Here is a 19,513-nt window from a genome sequence, read left to right as displayed (position 1 = left end):
TATGCCCCAAAATGTCTCTTCAAAAGTATTTTACAATCTCGAATGGTAGATTTAATTTAATTATACACTAGAAATAAGATTGAACACAAAGATTTAAATAAATCAATAAGCTTTTGACATCTGGGCCTGGTTGTTCAAAGCCGTTAAATGCTAATCCCAGATTAAAGTTGACCACGGTGTTTGTTTTTCTACAGTCTGTACTACCAAATGATGGTCAACGCGAACATTCGGCAAAGTTTTACATTAGAGAAAAATCAATATTGAAAAACAAATAAGCAGAAAGAAACTTTCCCCAAAAAGTTGGAAAAAGGAAGCAAAGTTTACACTAATCCAGATAAGCTGATCGGCTTCCGAACAACCGGGCCATGACTAATAAAGTACATTTTTTCACATTTTTTCGTTTGGCTTGGTTTCAACTCTCGTATGCAAGAGGTTATTTCACGTTGCGTCATCGCCGCCATGTTGGTGGACGAAAACATATAAATATTTATCATTAGCTCCTTTTGCTTCATTACAAAGTTACCTATGTCTCTCGAGATTTGTTGCAAACCAACAAAAGACTGCAAAAATGGCCACATTTTTTTTTTATTTGTCTTTGTGCTAGTTGTCATGACCATTCAATTTTTTCACTTGCGAGATTAGTGCTAACAAGAACTTCTTAAGACTAAGTTGCACGAAGATAAGCTATTTAACAAATCGAAAGTGGTTCAGCGTTGTCTGTACTCTTGTCGACAACGATATTCGTCATCACAGTGGTCAAAATGTTGTGGACTCACGAGGCGAAGTCGAGTGAGTCGACAACAAACTCAACATCATGACAAAAGTGTACAACACGACACATGTCTACAACTTTCTTGCAATATGATTGTTTTATTCCCAAAATGGACGTTCCTGATTGGCTATTACATTGCGTGGCAAATTGACGCGTACAGCGTTGTTTGGACTCTCATCGACAACGGCAAATTAGCCAATCAGATTGCGAGATTACAAGCAATTGTGGTAAAATGGTATATTGCTGCCCTCTTTTTTTGCATTTTCAATAAAGTTTCCTTTATTCCTTGGGGTGCAGGAGTGGCGCAGTAGCGAGATCATTCGCCTCGATCCCACTAATATTGCTCGGGCTCAATTCCCAGACTCTGCCTTATATGTAGGTTGGTACTCCGGTTTTTCCGTCTCCTCAAAAACCAACATTTGATTTGATTGGCGTTAATTTGTTAATTTCAATTTACAGTGTCCCCAATTAGTGCTCGAGCGCTAGAAGATTAGACACTTAAATAAACACCCGAACCTTTCCTTTCCTTTCCTTTTTCCTTTATACAAGGAAGATTTGAGATCGTAATTTATTAAAACTTCAAAATGGTCGCAGTTGGAGTTGTGACCTGTTTGGATTGAGTGAATTCACAGTCACGTTGACCGAGATTTTCTCACATCCTTTCACGCTTTAAACTAGATGTGCTTAAAGTGAGCATATTCAAGTTCTGAGGGCAAATACTGAAATATTCGCAGAGATTGAAACTGGCGGATAGTGGCTCAGTGTCCACCGGGTAAAGTTATAATGGCCTTCGAACAACCAGTTCAATTCAAAAGGTGGATACTGCAACCGGATAAACCACTATCCATTGGATAGTGCTGTTGGTTTCACTATGACTTATCCACCGTTTTGAAGTACAAAAATAAGGGCACTCATGATCTATTTATTTTCTAGCGGTGGTACCTGATATTTCGTGAAGCCAGGAAACATAAGACCTCTCATTGATCTGCTCCCAACCGTTTACATATGCCACACAGTGTATTTGTTCGACCAAGAAAAATGATCTCCATCTGAATGACAACCTTCTGGTAGTTTTGAAGTGTAATTGTATCCCACGGGTTCTACGATGAGGTACGAAAATGAATCGAGACTGTACTCCATTGTTCGACCGATGATCGTCGATTTATCTTCGGCTGTTACTCAGATCTCCGTACAGGCGTTCGTTCCGAGAAATAAGTGAAATAGCACATGAATCACACTTAGAATTCTCATATCGATCAGATTCTTGTTGTCAACAATCTAAAAGATAAAGAACAATTATGTGGGTTAATTGGAACAAAATTAACCACGCAAGCTTTCATTGTGACTCGAGATATTCGTCTCTCACACTACATGTTACAGTATTTGGCAAAAAATAATAATAAAATAATAATAATAATAGTGGCTAGGTACGTAATGCGTACATGTGGATAGCCACTTCGACACCCTACCTCAGTGGAGTGTTTTAGTACGATGTCGTTGTCATTCCGGTTCTCACTATTCACTAATCTGCATAGAATTTGAAAATCTGAACGAAAATCCGTGCCAATAGTCCATAATCATGATAAATAAAATGCATCTCAACATTGCTAATTTAGTGTCAATTTTGTATCAAATGTCATTATGGATAAGAGGTGCTATATGCAGTAATCATTTACATAAAACAATTTTAATTACCATGAATTAAGTCTAAAAGTCTCACTTTTACCTCTGTCTGGTATCCAAATTGTATATACAGTTACCGCAAACAAGAAGATTTCAAAACCGAATGCAAGTAAATGTGTTTAATAAGAATATTAATTTCATAGAGTGGTTTTCAATTGAGTGTCGAAAGTAATTAGCGAATTGCTTTGGTTTATGATTACTTCGCTAAGTGATTGGTTCAAAGTTCTCGCGCCACTTTTTCAACCAATCAGAATTGAAACCAAAACCAATCGTAGCTCGCGCGTGCACATTTTCCCGCGCTTTGTGTCGGCTACGTGTACTTACTTCGAGTTTTGATTGGTTCACTGGATTGTCTCCGTCCTTTTTGATTGGCCAAAGTAATTACTTTGGTTTTGGTTTTACGACACTCAATTGAAAATCGCTCTATTCAATTTAAATTATTAAATGGTTTAAGTACAATTGCAGGATTTTGCATGAAGGAATAAGGGGTTTTGTATAAAGATATCCATAATCAAATTTGATTGGCATTAATAAAGAAGGCTTGCTTGTTTGCTTATCATCCAAAATTATAACAGTCTTCACAATTTTATTCATAATTTAAATATATAAGAACCTATCACCAATAGACCTTTTTGCAGATACGGCGGCCATTTTGATTTCTATTGTTTCGAAAGACATTATGGGATACTCAGGGGGAAAAGTAATGTTTATTTGCCCCCTGGGCATCCCATAATAGCTATTCGAAACAATAGAAATCTAAATGGCCGCCGTATTGGTAAAAAGGTCTATTATAACCTGTTTATAAGTGTGGCAGTTTCTTGATATAATGAGCACCAAAACGTGTAGCATAACCTTTGAACAGTTATGCTCTACCCTCATTCTATTCCCAGCTTCTCACACTCAAAGAAAACAGCCTTTGGATCAAAATCAAAGCTGATTTTTTTGCTAGACAGGTGTTAAAGCAATCACTCTTTCGAAATTTGAGGGGGAAAAAAGGTTTTTTTTTTTTTTTTCAAATCATAGTAGCACATTAAATAGTTTCTAAAAAAGAAACTGGGGGGATAAACTTTGGTGACGTTCAATCACGAAAAATTGGCTTTATAAAATTAACGAATTCGAATTGATGAAGATAAAAGGATTTATGAGCTGAAGTATTGTGGGTTTGCTCATTCGCTCTGACAAGCGCTAACGCTCGAAACTGCATGGTGAAAACTCACAAATCCTTCTCACGCTGGTTAGGCCCCATTCAAGAGTCGCACTTCTGCCGTGTCGAACTCAATTGAATTGAGTTTGACTTAAGTTGGTTAAAATTTCGACATCTAATTAAGACGTCGAGTTTAATTGTGCCGCATTTATTTCATAAAACGTTGTCTTGTTCAATGCTAGCTAATGCTGTTTCAGGGCATGCGTAGTCAATAAGAAATTATGTCCATACATTACAATAATATACGCACTTTATTCGACACGGCAGAAAATCGACGTTTGAATAGCCCTTTTCACGGTTAGTTTTTTCATTTGCATTACAATACAATCCAGCATGCATGTGAGGCAATTTCGGGCTATTTTGTAGTTTTAACCCGAAATTGCCTCGCATCCACGTTAGATTACATTGTACAAAGTAGAAACTCAAACGGTACCCGCCCTTTTGGTCATTAGTTCTTTCACAAAGAACAAACAAAGATTGTTTAACATTTTTTAAAAGTACAAAAGAAACCCGAACGCCAAGAAAAAAATTCCCATGCAATGGGTGCAAATAACAAACTACTGTTTCATTGCACTTCTTTGTCACAGCGTTTTGAATTCAAAATACTCAGCTATTGCATGGAAATCATTCAATGTGCGAAGAGAGAGTAAATCGTCATATACTTTCACAAACAAATCCTTATTACGTCCTTCACTATTAACAAGATTTATTTAGAGGATATAGGCAATAAAAAGGACACAGCAGTAAAGGTTTTTTTCCCTGGAAAAAAAATGATACGGTGAAGCCCGCTGATTCATCATGTTCACGAAAACGAGTTCATAGACCGAGTTCATAGACCAAATCGGCTACCTCAATGTTGAACGAAATTCAATCTCCCTGGCTTAAGATATTTGGTGCATTGTATTTGCATTATAATGTAGCATTCACATTTAAAGGGTTTTAACTGGGAACAACATTGAGTTGGCCGATTTGGTCTGTTATGTTAATCGTTGAAAATGGCGGATTTAACATTGCATTTCAAACCTAACCGGGTGTCCTTTCTTTTGCATTGCCTTTTTGTACTTTGTTGTAAATGCTAGCCATAAATTTTTGTTGAAAAAAAAATGAAATTAAACTTCACCTGCGAAGGAAAAAAATCACAACGACGGGTCGCTAATACTGTAAGCGAAAACAATCAATAGTCCTACAATAGAAACAGCTACTGTCTGAAGAACTTGAAAATGTTTCCATGTTTCCCTTGCCAGGGCGCTTCCAAAAACAACATTATTTTTTTAAAAAAATTACACTCACTTACTCGGGACACATTCAAAAGGGGTCATTATATGAACTATAAAGTAAATTAGAGTGAAGGCTACATGTATTAAACAAAGGGGCTAATCGCGACAAGAGGCCTGTTGAGCATGGATGAAATATATATAATATTTAATTGGGAAGTTAAAGAATTGGACCCATAGAGAAGATAAGGAACGCGGAATGCAGTAAATTTGACCTTGAGAATCCAGAATCCAGAGCGTGGAATCCGGAATCCATTCCAAGGTTGTATGGAATCCAGAATCCAAGGATTTCGATGGAATCGAGAGGAACCATTTCGGTGGAACCGTTCAGTTTGGAATCCGGAATCCACTGCTCGGGATCCGGGATCCCATAGGCTAGGATCTGGAACTCAAGGGCCACCTGGATTCCAGATCATAGGCAAATCTGAAACTAAAGTTACAATCATAATTCTTACACACAAGACATAAGAACAAGACAGCATACAATGAGTGAAGCAGAAATAGAGACAAGAAAGGTCAGAAGGAAAAAAAAAATGCGTACGAAACTTAAGGTTTTCAGAAAGTTTTCCTGCCCTTCCACTACTCAATTGGAGAGCCAAAAATATGTTTTCAAAACTGAACTTGCTTCACGTAATATGACAGTACGAACTCCGCAGTTTTTTTCAGACTGAAACCTTCCCGATACAAAAGCATTTAGAACAATTCGCTTCTTTGAGGCTGTTCACATGGAAAGAGGAAAATCCTGTACCATGTTAACTAGATGCACCCAAAACGTCCATAGGAGAAAATGAAAAAAAAAAAAAAAACAACAACAACAACAACAACAGCATGGTTGCGGCTGGTTTTTCAGTAGCTTTATTCTACCATTCATATAAACTACAACCCTAACATAAATTTCTGCAGGTAAACCACACGAAAACTAACCATCTCAGTACCACGAACTTTCTTTTTCACGCCAGCAGCCCCTACATATTAGTGTTTTTTCGTTTTCTAACAAAATCCGTCCTCGTTAAGATATTCATCTCATGTTCAAGATTCTATTGTGACTTTGCGGTTTGAAAGTACTTTCGGTGAAGTAGCACTGTTGTGACGTTTTCTGTGTATTCTTGTTCTTGGAAAACGAGCCATTAGTAGTGTTTCTTCCATCATTGTGGCCTGTATCTGAGGCTGCTTGTCATCTGGTTGTGCGACAAGGACGTAGCGACTAAAACGTAAAGCTGAAGAAGATTCGATGAGCGTCTATAGTAGTGATCTTTATTTAACTGTCCACTGTGTTTAGTTGCGAAAATGCATTGTTCGTGGTTAGTCTTACGAAGCTCGTTTCATCCCGACCAAGGGATTCATCAGAGACCTTTCTGCTTGGCAAACTCCTTGGGCATAACACCGAAAGTCCCGTTCGCTAAAAAAATGATGACAGCAATCTCGCCTTATGTCGCATAAGGGTTCCAGACCGCACAAATTCACGAGTAAAAATTGAAAAAAAGTTGACAGTTACTTGTGAAAATACATCGTTCGTGAATTTGTACGGTCTGGAATCCTTGTGCGATATAAGACGAGATTGCTGTCATCATTTTTTTTAACAAACGGGACTTTTTTTGTCAACTGTGTTTAGCGCTAGGGAACTAATAGGCCATTTCCGAGTTCATGTCTGCCTCCTCTTCAAAGCGAGTCTAAGTGCGAAGTGCACATATGAATGAAAGCTAATTTTCATAAGACTCGCTTTGAAGATGAGGCAGACATGAACTCGGAAATGGCCTATTGAGGACACTTGGCAGAATCAAATCATATAAGAGGTTGGTTTTTGAGGAAAGGGGAAAACCAAACTACCTAGATAAAATTCTCGCGGAGCAGAGTAGAGAACCAACAAAGTCAACCCACATATGATGCCGAGTCTGGGAATCGAACCACGGGCCACAATGGTGGAAGGCAAGTGCCCTCACCACTGCGCAATTCGTGCATCATCTAACAGAAGAGGCATCCATGTACGAGGTATTATTAAGTAATTGTAATGACACTAAGCAAGAATGATTATAGCAGTTGAGAGCACATATACATAAGTAGTTGCTAAGAAACCTGACAAAAATCCGGGAATAAGAGTAACACGAGCCCAACGACTTGCGATTGCGATGCACTGCTCTACCCTCTGCCTGAGCTATCTAGCTGTCTCGGAGCTTTAGTTGTAAGTAGGTACACACGTGAATGAATGATGAAATATACGAGAATTTTTTGCGTCATTAGAATAGGGCTCTCGTTATCTAATCAATCAGGCGAAAATAAAGTACTGAATATTGAAAGTACATCGCATATTGAGCTATCACTGGAAAATTTGAACGCTGTAAAAGTATGAAATGTTACAAAAAATACATCGGATTATTAGCGCTTTTGCCAGCCAAGAATTTATCAGTTTTTGATGGTTAATAACTGGATCGTTATCAAAGATGAAAGGCTTAAAATTGGAGATTTAAACTAAGTTTTAACAAGTTCTTTTAACGTTTTAAGTAAATTTGTAAATAGTATGATGCCTTCTCAAGGTTCTATGTAGGATTTATCGTTTGGGGTCCCGAGTTTCCTAGGGGGGTCCGGGGGCATGTTCCCCCGGAAATGTTTTGAAATGAATTTGCACTGAGATGCAATCTGGTTCATTTTGAGACACATTTTTGAGAATTGTTACAGAGGTATTTTATTTTATTTTATTTTTTAGTCGTGATCACGCTCTGACAATGTTACGCTTAGCTCAGATATTTGCTAACGTGACCAGAAGAGTTTCCCGACACGTCTAATTTAATTAAAATATTTATACATACTCTTGACTTGTCAGTACGTGAACAAAACAAACAAACTCAACAAAGGCAATAAACTCAACAACGGAACTTTTCCATTTCTTACCAATGCTCATAACTACTTCAAAATTTTAGATAACTGTAAACCTGTAAATAGAAACTGACCGCGGTAGATGCGACTGTTAACTGACAATGTGTCTAATCGAATGTGAAAACAAATACTGGTAAACAAATCATGTCAATTGATCTTTGGAAAATCTCCCTGATCAACTTGAGGATCTAAATGTACTTTCCTTCTCTAAAAAGTTGAATTGAAATTGAATTGACTACAAAGCCAGTTTGCGCTTCCGCTTTAAACTTTTGTAATGATCAACCACTGACTCCAGGACATCATCTGACAACTGGTCAAGACCTTTGATGCAAATGCGCATGGTGTATTCAAGTGCATCCGCAACGAGCCTACCGCGGAGCCTTGTTTTAATTAGCTTCATGGCGCTGAAGGAACGTTTAATAGTGGCAGTTGTCACCGGTAATACATTTACAATCGCAGCTACCTTTGCCAAGTTCGGAAAAGCAGTGGCAAAGTCAGAGTTACCACTGTCTATCAATGTCGAGAGCACTTGTTGTAAGGTGCTGTCTTTGTACCTCATAAAAAGACTCGGCGAAACAGCTTCCATTCTGATTCCGTATCCTTAGCGTTAATGTCGGGTTGTGAGATGCCTATTTCTCCCTGAAATTGGGTTCTTTGTGCGACACTGTAGAAAATGATTAGGGTTCGTATCTTTTCTATGTGATAGTCTGCCAATATATCGTCAGTTGGGTGATGTCGTGGATCAAAAATAGACATAGGAGATATAAGATCTGTAGACTCCATCCTTCTATTAATGTGGTCAACAACACTTTGCACGTACCGACGACAGACCTTGTGAAGAAACAAGTTCTTTTCTTCCTCTGTGACCACAATGTTCTTTGCTCCAAGTTGTGCATCATCACTGAACACTGAAGAATGATTCTTGAACCACGTGCAGGTATTTACGTTCTCCTTCAACTCCATTAACCGTCTAGTAGTGCTCTCAACTATTGCTGGTACGCTGGCTTGCAGTGCCGCGACAGTATGCAGATACTGCCACAGACTTGTATTTGGTCGAGAGAATAGCAATCCCACGTGCTTCTGCGTCACCTGTCTCATCATAAATCTCTTTGAAAGTACTCACCAATGCTGGCAAACTTAGCCGTACAGCACGCACGGCCCTTTCACGGGCTAACCATCGAGTATCGCTAGGTTTCTGCATCTTGACTTTAGGACACTGAAACTCAGCCTGAATCTCCTTTAGCTTTTCCGCTTTCTTGGGTGAATAGTAAAATGCTTTCCAAATTGTTAATAGTATACCTAAGACTCGATTTACCTCTGCGTGTTCGCCCGCAGCATTTTTACAGCAGCACAGTTGCAGTTGGCAGTTGCCGTTGCTAGTCACACGCAAAACATACTTCTAACTGGTCAACCGCATTTAATTAAGCTGAGTGTGACGTGATGGAGGCAAGACGTGTTTCTGAAGCTCCGACTATCAAAGCAAATTTTGCCCCAGGCATTTTACAAAGATCTGTTTCGTTGCCGGATATCTGGAGACCACCAACGAGGGAGTATTTTACTCATGATAAACAAGATACTAGACCAGGATTATCTTCGTTGCCGGTCAACAGTCATGGCAGGAATGGCGGCAACACAAAGTCTTGTACCTCCGTGTTCAAGGACGAGATAGTTCCTCTAACTGAGAAAGAAATTGAGAATCTAACCATCTCAGCACTGAAAGACGAGCTTGGTAAAAGGAAGCTATCAAAAAAGGGAAACAAGCAAATTCTGGTTTCCCGATTGAAGTCATCTTTACAAAGTATTAGCCAGAAAACGAGTGCGGTATCTGACCAAACTGATATTCCGCCACTGTGTACCGTACGAGATGAAATCAGTTACCCCGAGAACTGCCCATGCCTGCCCCTTCTGTTAGATTTACAGAAAGAAGTGAAAGAGATGAAAGCTAATTCGTCGCGACAGATACAGCCCAATCTGTCGTCAAATTGCGAACTGACTAAGCTTCAAGAAGAAAACAACGCCCTAAAACTGAGACTTCGCGACGTGGAAGATTGTTACGACTCTTTAAAGCGTGAAGCAAGATCTATTTAAGACGAGAATAAAAGTTTAATGACTGCCCTAAGGCTTTTAAACAACGAATTTGTCAATGAAACTAAATATCGTAATGGTAAAAATGAAGACTTCAAGGAGCTAAATTTGCATGAAGAAGAAAACCCTTGGGAGACAGAAGGAGGGAGCGTCAAATGCCAAATGGAAAAAAGATGTCGGGCGGTAAATCTACTGGCATTGCGTCTCAAAAAACGAACGACGACCGGACTACAGTCATCGTTGGAGACTCCATTATAAAGAATGTTCAGGGAATAAAACTAGCCAAAGCAGTTGGACACCGGGTTGTCGTTAAGCCGTTCCCTGGAGCTACAATTCGCGACATGCGTTCGCATGTTGTCCCTACAATTGAAAAAAAGCCTGATCAAATTTGTCTTCACGTGGGGACCAACGATCTGAAATCATCTACACCGAACGACGTCGCAGATGCTATTATCGAATTGGCCAGAGAAGTTGAGGTTGCTTCCGAGTCTGAAATAGTTCTATCTGAACTTATTGCTAGGAATGATGATTACAGCGACGCAGTTAAAGCGGTCAACAAACGTCTAAAACAACTTTGCAAGCAAAATAATTGGAAACTCATCAGCCATACCAACATCACTTCAAATGGACTTAAGGACGGTGCCTACTAATTAAAGATATTTTTGCCTCGGTGTGTGATTATGCAGGAAATGTAGATCTTAACAAGTGTTATTGAAATCCAAAAAGAAAATTGGGGGTAACCACGCATTTTTCAAAGATAATTTATGAATAATATTTGTAAAAAGCTTTAAAATACAAAGCAATGTATGGCGTTCTTTCTCAAATTGAAGCTTAAGTATCTCTCAAAAATGCATGGTTACCCCCAATTTTCTTTTTGGAAACCAAGAGTACTTACTAAGATCTACTTTCTCCGGATAGTTTTAAACCGCGCAAAAATATCCCTGTATTAGTAAGCATCGGCGATAGGAAATCCGAGTATCTAGAGATGCGCAGAACGTATGCGCAATAACAATAGTAGGCACCGTCCTTAACAAAGGTGGCCTGCACCATAATAGGGAAGGTAACGAGTTATTGCAAAAGAATTTTGTAAATTTTTTACGATGTAATTGATTTCCTAATTCCATGAATGCCGATATTGCTGATAATTCTCTTGTGTCTCTAACGTTGCCAGAATCAGTTGAAAACGAAGTACATGCTGTTAATTCGAGTCTTTCCAATGCGTCTAGTTTTTTACCAGCAAAGCGTGGTTTTAAAATGGCCTGTTTGAACATTAACAGTCTCGTCAAACATATTGACGAACTTAGAGTCCTTCTTTCTGAGTTTTCTGTTGATATTCTGGCAATCAACGAAACAAAACTTGACGAATCCATAAAAAGTTCCGAGCTCCATATACCTGGCTACGAATTTATCCGTCGTGACAGAAGTAGAAATGGTGGAGGAGTAGGTTTTTATATTAAGTCTTCTAATTCTTATGTAGTGCGCTCAGATCTAAATGTAATTAATCTCGAAAATTTAATCATTGAAATTCGTAAACCGAATTCTAGGCCTTTTCTGATAGCGACATGGTACAGACCTCCCTGTTCTCCTACCGAATTATTTTCAAGTTATGAGTCATTTATCGACAAGGTTGATTCTCTTGACCTTGAATACTATTTGTTGGGTGACTTAAACTGTAATTTGGCCTCTTCTACACCTGATGCAAACACTCGTCATTTACTCGAGATTTCGGATTTATATGGGCTCAATCAATTAATAAATGAACCAACTCGTGTTACTGAATCCTCATCTACATTAATCGATTTGATTTTTACTAATCATGCAGATAAGGTAAGCTGTTCCGGTGTCTCCCATATTGGCATCAGCGATCACAGCCTCGTCTATGTTTATCGTAAACTTTCTTCTGATTTATCATCTAAAGGACACTCTTACATCTCTTATAGAAATTTTAGAAATTTTAACCGAGACAATTTTCGAAATGAAATCTCTCAACAAGACTGGTCTTTCGATGAATCTGAAGATCCAAATTTGGTTTGGTCTAACTGGAAAACAAAATTTTTGCGCGTTGTCAATTCTCATGCTCCAATTCGAACTAGACGTGCTAAATTGAATAACTCACCCTGGATTAATTCAGTCTTGAAGAATGATATGCGCTGTCGTGATGCTGCTAAAAAGAAGGCGATAAAAACAAAGAATCCTCATGACTGGGCTAATTACAGAAAATTACGAAATAAAATCAACAATAATGTAAAAACCACTAAGGCATCCTATTATCATAATAGTCTTATTCAATCCGAAGGAAACTCTCGAAGGACTTGGAAAACTATTAATCACCTCATGTCCCGTCGTCAGAACAACCAACTTGTAAAGGAAGTCAAAGTAAATGATATATCTATCTGTAATTCTAACGAGATTTCCAATACCTTTAACGAACATTTTTCAACTATTGGGCCCAGACTAGCCCGCGAAATACCTTCTACTTCGGACGAAGTGTCTACTTATTTAAACAATTTTCCTGAAAACTTCAACAAATCCTCTTTTCGTCCAACTACTAGTAGTATTGTTTTTACTCATCTAAATCGATTGTCGAAAACTAAATCTACTGGGTTAGACAATATCTCTGCTAAGTTAATTCGTGAGTGTGCTGATATTATTTCAGGTCCGTTATGTGACCTGTTTAATAAATCTTTGATGTCTGGCATATTTCCTGACGATTGGAAGTGTGCCAGAGTGATTCCGTTGTTCAAACAGGGCGAGTCACTTGATTTGAACAACTACCGACCTATCTCTGTCATTTCAGTTGTCGCCAAAGTGTTTGAGAGAATTGTGTACGATCGGTTATACAACTTCTTAAGTAACGAGGGAATCATCTCTAAACAAAAATCCGGTTTCCGGTCTTTGCACTCTACTGTTAGTGCTCTTCTTGAAGCCACTGACAGTTGGACGTTTAATATCGATCGTGGCTACGTAAATGCCGTAGTGTTCCTCGACTTAAAAAAGGCCTTCGACACTGTTGATCATGAGATACTATTAACTAAAATGAATCAGTACGGAATTCAAGGGAAATCGCTTGATTGGTTTAAATCATATTTGACGAATCGCACACAACGGTGCTCCGTTAACGGTTGTCTCTCTGATTTTACCACTCTTAAATGCGGTGTGCCACAGGGAACGATCCTTGGCCCTCTTTTATTTCTAATTTATATTAATGATTTGCCTAACTGTCTATCGTTCAGCGTTCCTAGAATGTATGCTGATGATACACATATTACTTATGCTGGCTCTGATTTACATCTGATTCAGTCTAGTATATCTCATGACCTTAAAAAGCTAAGCAAATGGCTTGTGTCTAACAAACTTACTTTGAACGCTACAAAGACTGAATTTATGTTGATCGGATCCAGGCAAAGATTAAGCACTCTATCTGATACTCTTGAACTCTCCATTGATAATGTTCCAATTGAAAAAGTTTCCTCAGTGAAATCACTTGGAATATATGTTGACGAAAATCTAACATGGTATCTCCACGTTGATAAACTGTGTAAAAATATTGCTTCCGCAATTGGAGCCATTAAACGAGTTAAGCCATTTGTGCCTCAATCAACTTTACTCAGTATATACAACTCACTAGTTCAACCCCATTTTTATTACTGCAGCCTAGTCTGGGGTAATTGTGGTAAAACATTATCTAACAAGCTACAAAAACTACAGAACCGTGCTGCACGAGTGATAACTTCATCGAGCTATGACGCTGATGTTAATTCCTTGTTTGACAAACTCAGCTGGAAAGACTTAAATTCTCAACGTCAAATTCAGAAAGCTTTAATGGTTTTCAAGTCTTTAAATGGTCTGGTTCCCGAATATCTCACGTCTAAATTTGTAACGCGTAATGTATCGAACTATGCTCTGAGGGATTCGGCAAATAAACTTGTTGTTCCGTTTCCGAGAACAAACTACATGAAAAATAGTTTTAGTTACAGCGGCGCAACTCTTTGGAACAGCTTACATCGTAACATTAGGGAATCTAGTTCCATAGATCAATTTAAACGCCTTCTCTATCAAAATGTTTAAATACACGGCATTCATGGAAATCAGGTCTGTAGGTAGCTTATTTTGTAAATTAATGTAATAATAGGATTAGGATTTTAGATTTTAAGATTTTAGGAGTTTACAAATCTCTTTTTTGGAATTGTACCTGATGAATTTTTTACCGTGTATAAATTAAGTAAATAAAATAAATAAATGGCAACGACAGTGTACGTAAATAGCGCTTGGAGCATGCAACCTCAGGCGTGTCTGAACACCAGTTCTGTTACCCGACATGGTGCTAGCACCATCAAAACCAAGACCACGCATTTTCTCAAATGTGATGCTTCTGGATTGCAAAAAATCAGAAATATAACCAGCGATAGCTTCAGCATTTCTTTCCTTAGCTTGTATGACACCAAGTAAGTGTTCCACTGGCTTGTTGTGATGTAGCCAACGTGCACACACTGACAATTCTTCCTAGGAGGCTATGACGGTGCTTTCGTCTACCATTATCAAGTAATAGACGGTTTCTATCAAACTTTCGAGGAGGCTGTTTTCCAGAGTCTTGCTGATGCTTGTAAGAAGTTCTACTATTGTGGAATATGACTCATAGGTTGCATTTCGTGGGCATGTTTCTCTATGCTCTTTCAACGTGATATCCCCATTCTCGTTCTGAAGGTAACGAGTCCTTCAAAGGTAGTGGTGTGGGGAATGTGATGTTTTACAAGGAAATACAGTGATCGGATGAGCTTCTTCATCAATTTCCGGTTTTCCCTCTTTTCTTCCTCACTGGCTGTTACAATCAGTTCTATAACATCACTACGTAGGTAGGTAGCCTCTTTAGTGTGAATGACGCTGTCCCCAATGGACTCCGATCATGTGTTGTTTATAAATTTTCGTGTGCAGGCTGTGCAGCTTGCTATGTCGGTGAAACCACCCGACATTTCAACACACGTGTAAGGGAACATTTGGAAACGGACAGGGCCTCACACATTTTCAAGCATCTGGAGAGCTCTTTAGCGTGTCGCTCTGCATGCTCCCGTGACAATTTTGCCATCATTTATCAGTCATCTTCGCGGTTTGCGGTTTGCTTGTTTCAAAATCAAAGAGGCGTTGCACATATTTTGGAACAAACCAACACTTAACGCACATGTCAAACACGTTAATTTGAAACTTTCTGTTTAATTTTGAATTACTATTGTCGTAGTCATAATTACTGTCATTATTGTTATTGTAATTTCTCTAGTATTTATATTTCACTGTAATTTATTGTTCATTTCACACTGAAGATGGCAGAGGCAACTGCCGAAACATGTCTGTAAAACTTCTTCACTGCTTTTATCTAGACCATTTGGAACATCACTACGCTTTTCTGCAGACTGAGAAAATGCCCTTCTCTCTACTGCTGATAGATGCCATTCACTTTTCTCATGATTTGCCAACAGGGTTGTAGCCTTCGCCCAGTTGTTTATAGGACGTGTTACCCATGCACCTTTAGCTTGTACAGGTACTTTCTCATAGACCTCACAAACAGTACATACCATACCCTTCAAAGTTGAATTAAAGTTCATCCAAGAGTGTTTCTTCTTCCATGAAACGTCATAGGTTAAATTCTTCTTGTAGTTCGGTTTGTTATTCGTGCTACTACTCGATGTCGCTGCAATCTTTTCTGGTGGTTTTACTGCATAATCAGATTCACATGGTCCGTGTCTTTTTCTTGGTTGACCTGTGCTAGTCGAACTCGAAGTTGTGCCAACCTTTTCTGGTGGTTGCACAGCACAATCAAAATCACATTCTTATGACGTGTGTAGATCAGAGTCTCCCTTCCGTGGTTTTCTGGTGACAAATTTGTCCATGCTGTCGCTATTCAACTCATAAACAGAATGTACAGCACAATACAAGAGCCTGTTCTAAGGCCAGCAGTTTGTAATACTACATGTTCCTTGTCATGTAGTGTCCTTAGACAGGGAATACTTACTTCATGTGTACTGACCTCGTCGCGTCTGGATGATTTTTCCGATATAGTTACTTAGATACTGTAATGATATCAATATTTTTGGGGGGAAGCTGGGCATTTGGGGGGGGGGGGAGGGGGGGGTGAGGTTCTACTCCTCAAATACCCTAGATTGAATCCTGCTTCTCTGAGGAAATTCGTATGTTAATGAAACGAAATGTCAATAACGTCAGGGAAAATTCCCTTATACGAAAGACATACTTGTAACAACTCTAGAGAATGATCATTGCAAATGAGAGCAAAATAAGCCAATGCAAATGAAGACAAGCGTAGGCCTTCATTTCTTTCAAAAAATACGATCTATTTATTTTGGGAAGAGGATCTTCCAATAAATCCGTTTCACGGTTTGAGTCTGACAAAGTGCGTGATGCATTCATACTTGTATCAGAAGCACGACCCACTTCAAGTCTGGTGTCTTGATAGCTTTAAAAGATTAAGAAATAGAAGATATGCCAACTGAACACTTTTATTGGCTTACCTGCACTTGCTTGGGATCGCGGCTGACGGTGGGGGCTTGGGTAACACATTGACAACATCAGACACGTGATGATCGGATGTCTTCAGGTTAATCAAGTTCCTTGCCACTGGGTTTATTCTCTGACCAATGGATTCCGAGCTAAGTCTAAGGCGGTATGGTCGTTCACTGGCAAATTCCTGTTCCTTTACGAGACGGTTTTGTATGAGATCCCAAGAGGGAAGAGGTCTGGTGTTACGTGAAGAAGTTGTGGATGGTGGTGTGATGAAGTCGATGACCCACTCAGATTTGGAAACTGTAGAAATGCCAAGATTACAACTAAGATTACAGAATGCAATTTCTTTTTTGGAAATATCAATTAATCGGTAAAACGGCCATTTCTCAGAAGAGCGTCCGCCATGTTATGACGTCATTACACGCCGAAGAGTAACAGGAAGACAACGCACACAACATGGCGGACGTACAAGAAAAAATAATTGAAATATTGTTAATCATTTTGGGAGCAGGGGTGGCGCAGTGGTGAGAGTACTCTCCTCCCACCAATGTGGCCCTGGTTCCATTCCCGGTCCCGGTCCCGGTCCCGGTCCCGGGAGGGGGGGGGGGGGGGGGGTGAGGGACTACTTTGATATTATCATTTTCTTGTTAAATGTCCCGGTTATGAACAAAAGAATTCTTTAGACAACACCAAAATATCGCGACAAAGTTCATTATCACCGCTAAGCGAAAGCGCCGATAAATGTGCCAATCACATGTTTGGCCAGCATTCTACGAACTATAAATCTGAAAATATTGGCAACAAATGAACGCTTCAACATGCTGGCCAGTATTGTTGGAATATTTAAGCAACGATAAGTGCAATGGCTTCGAAGGCTTTCTCTCTTGTAATAATAAATCGACTTCCCTGTTATCCATTAGCGACTATTCCAAAACGTTCTGCATGTAATCCATTCTATCTCCTATTTATTTCAACCAAGAGGATTATGATGCTCTCCCTCAAAACAATTCTTTTCCATATGATTTAAGGTAAAAAGTTGCCGTAAGTAGGATATTTTATGTCTATTTTATAAGAAATGTTTGCTTCCTTGATGCTTCCCTTTTGCTAGGCAGGTCCATCAGAACAACAATAGAACTGACGGGTCATTTTGTCTTCCCAATTTCATACAATTCCTTATTCAATGTCATGGAGTTGATTGTCGTCAGTATTTAATTAAATCCAAAAGATCGAAGTTCTTTCAAAAATGTATAATTTTGCATCTTAGCATTACTAGGAGCGAACAACAGCCGTACATTCCTCTCACGGCGTTTTCACAGACCGATTTATTTTCAGATTGAATTTCCCTCAAATGAGACTCCCGGGGGAGCCCAATGACCAATCACAAGAAGCTAACTTGACGTCATAGCGTTACTGAGCTGGAACTGCCTTTTGTGCGGACGGGGAGAAGACTTAAGTGTTACCTACCTCTTCCGGTTCTTGACAAACAATGCCAGATTGAATGGCTCGGTAACCATCCAGAAAATCCTCTGAAAATGAAACGCAAGATCAACTGCTGTTGGTTGAGCTTGAGGTGATAGCAGAACTAGTATGCTTTTGTTTGTTATTTATAAGCCTCTGGATGTGAATTGGTCTGTCGGGGAATTTTTGAAAGGTGTAGTTCAACATGTACGTACAGTAGGTACCGTGTCGCATCATAAACCTTTGGCGTTGCAATAATCCTCTGCACTCAGCTTCAAAATATATTATATTTTCTCTAGGCTCTCAGAGATTGGAAAGTTTACGTTTAACGTGATGTATTGTCACGCAAAGAAAAAGATTGGCACCGGATTGATGTCACAATCTACATGTAGTTTGCATTAAGATAGCTCTTTGAACTTTCACTGATAAAACGAAGTTTGCGACATCAGCGATGTGCACGGTCTTGATTTTGTTCCTCAAAATTGTTACGCTGTGGGCCAGACTACAGCTAGTCGCCTTCTATTGAATCTATGGGAATCGAAGAAGTCGATGTTTACTTACCATCGTTCTCCCATGTCACTTGTTCCCATTTGCTACTTTGGACCAAAGAAGCGGCACTCTTAAAGTCACGTGGTTGTTGTTTAACAGTTTCATTGGTTGACGGATTATCTTCATGATGAAACCACGAATGTTCTTTTGTACTTGATGTAGTACTAAGTATGGAGTCCACCGTTTTGGGTCTTGACCGCTGGGTCGTTCTGTTATTTAGCTGGATTAAGTTGACTATATAAGAAAGAAAACTATTGGCAAATCGTAAATTCCAAGAAAAAATCTTTCAATCTTTGCGAAAATGGTAGAGTTAAGGGTTCGCGTTAACGGCAATATTGTCTGTTAGCCACAACTGTCGCGTGCGTACCAAAAACAAAGAAATAATTTAGGGTTAGAGATTTTCATGGTTTTGTGCCTAGCGGAAGACCGTCGTTTGTGATTTGCTTAAGCGTAGTGGAGGGATCAAGAATCGTGTTTGTCACCACTCCAGCTGGAGTTAATCTTCATTTTGCAAGACCACGCATGATTGATTGATTGATAACACAATAGACAAAGAAAAAAAACAATTGAACGAAGCCTTACAAAGATCCAGGTGAAGCATATGGAACGGATCCAATAAAATTAGATATTTTAATTAAAGCCGGGTAGACATTGTCGAGTTTTGTTCCTATTAATGTGCCGCTCAGAGCCTGATTGGCCGTAGAAACAAAGAGTTCTTTTGTTCCAGTCGTTATCACACATGAATGACAAAAGGTGTGTCTGTAAACAGATATCGTCTATGGACGAATGTGAACCAGTGCGAGGTGGTATCCTGGGGCCTAGAGCTGTCAACAGTACCGTGATAAGCTGGTCTTTTCCAATCCTTTTTGTAAATAAATTGCGTAATATCATCGTTATGGAGCTCAGAAATGCCCGTATACGCCTCCTTTTTACTTAAATTGGAAGTCTCTGTCATTTCTCTTTTCTGTCCCAAACTTCCATCCATGGACCGTCCATGTTTTTGCAATGTATTTCCCCGCCTGTTTCGGGTAGCGCAAAAATCGTCACCGGAGTTACATTCATAGAATTCTCAGAAATTTCACTCGTCGAATCGGTGCGCCTTCTGCC

Source organism: Montipora foliosa, unplaced genomic scaffold, assembly GCF_036669935.1.
Source record: "Montipora foliosa isolate CH-2021 unplaced genomic scaffold, ASM3666993v2 scaffold_432, whole genome shotgun sequence".
Classification (NCBI taxonomy): domain Eukaryota; kingdom Metazoa; phylum Cnidaria; class Anthozoa; order Scleractinia; family Acroporidae; genus Montipora; species Montipora foliosa.
This window is presented reverse-complemented; position numbering follows the sequence as displayed.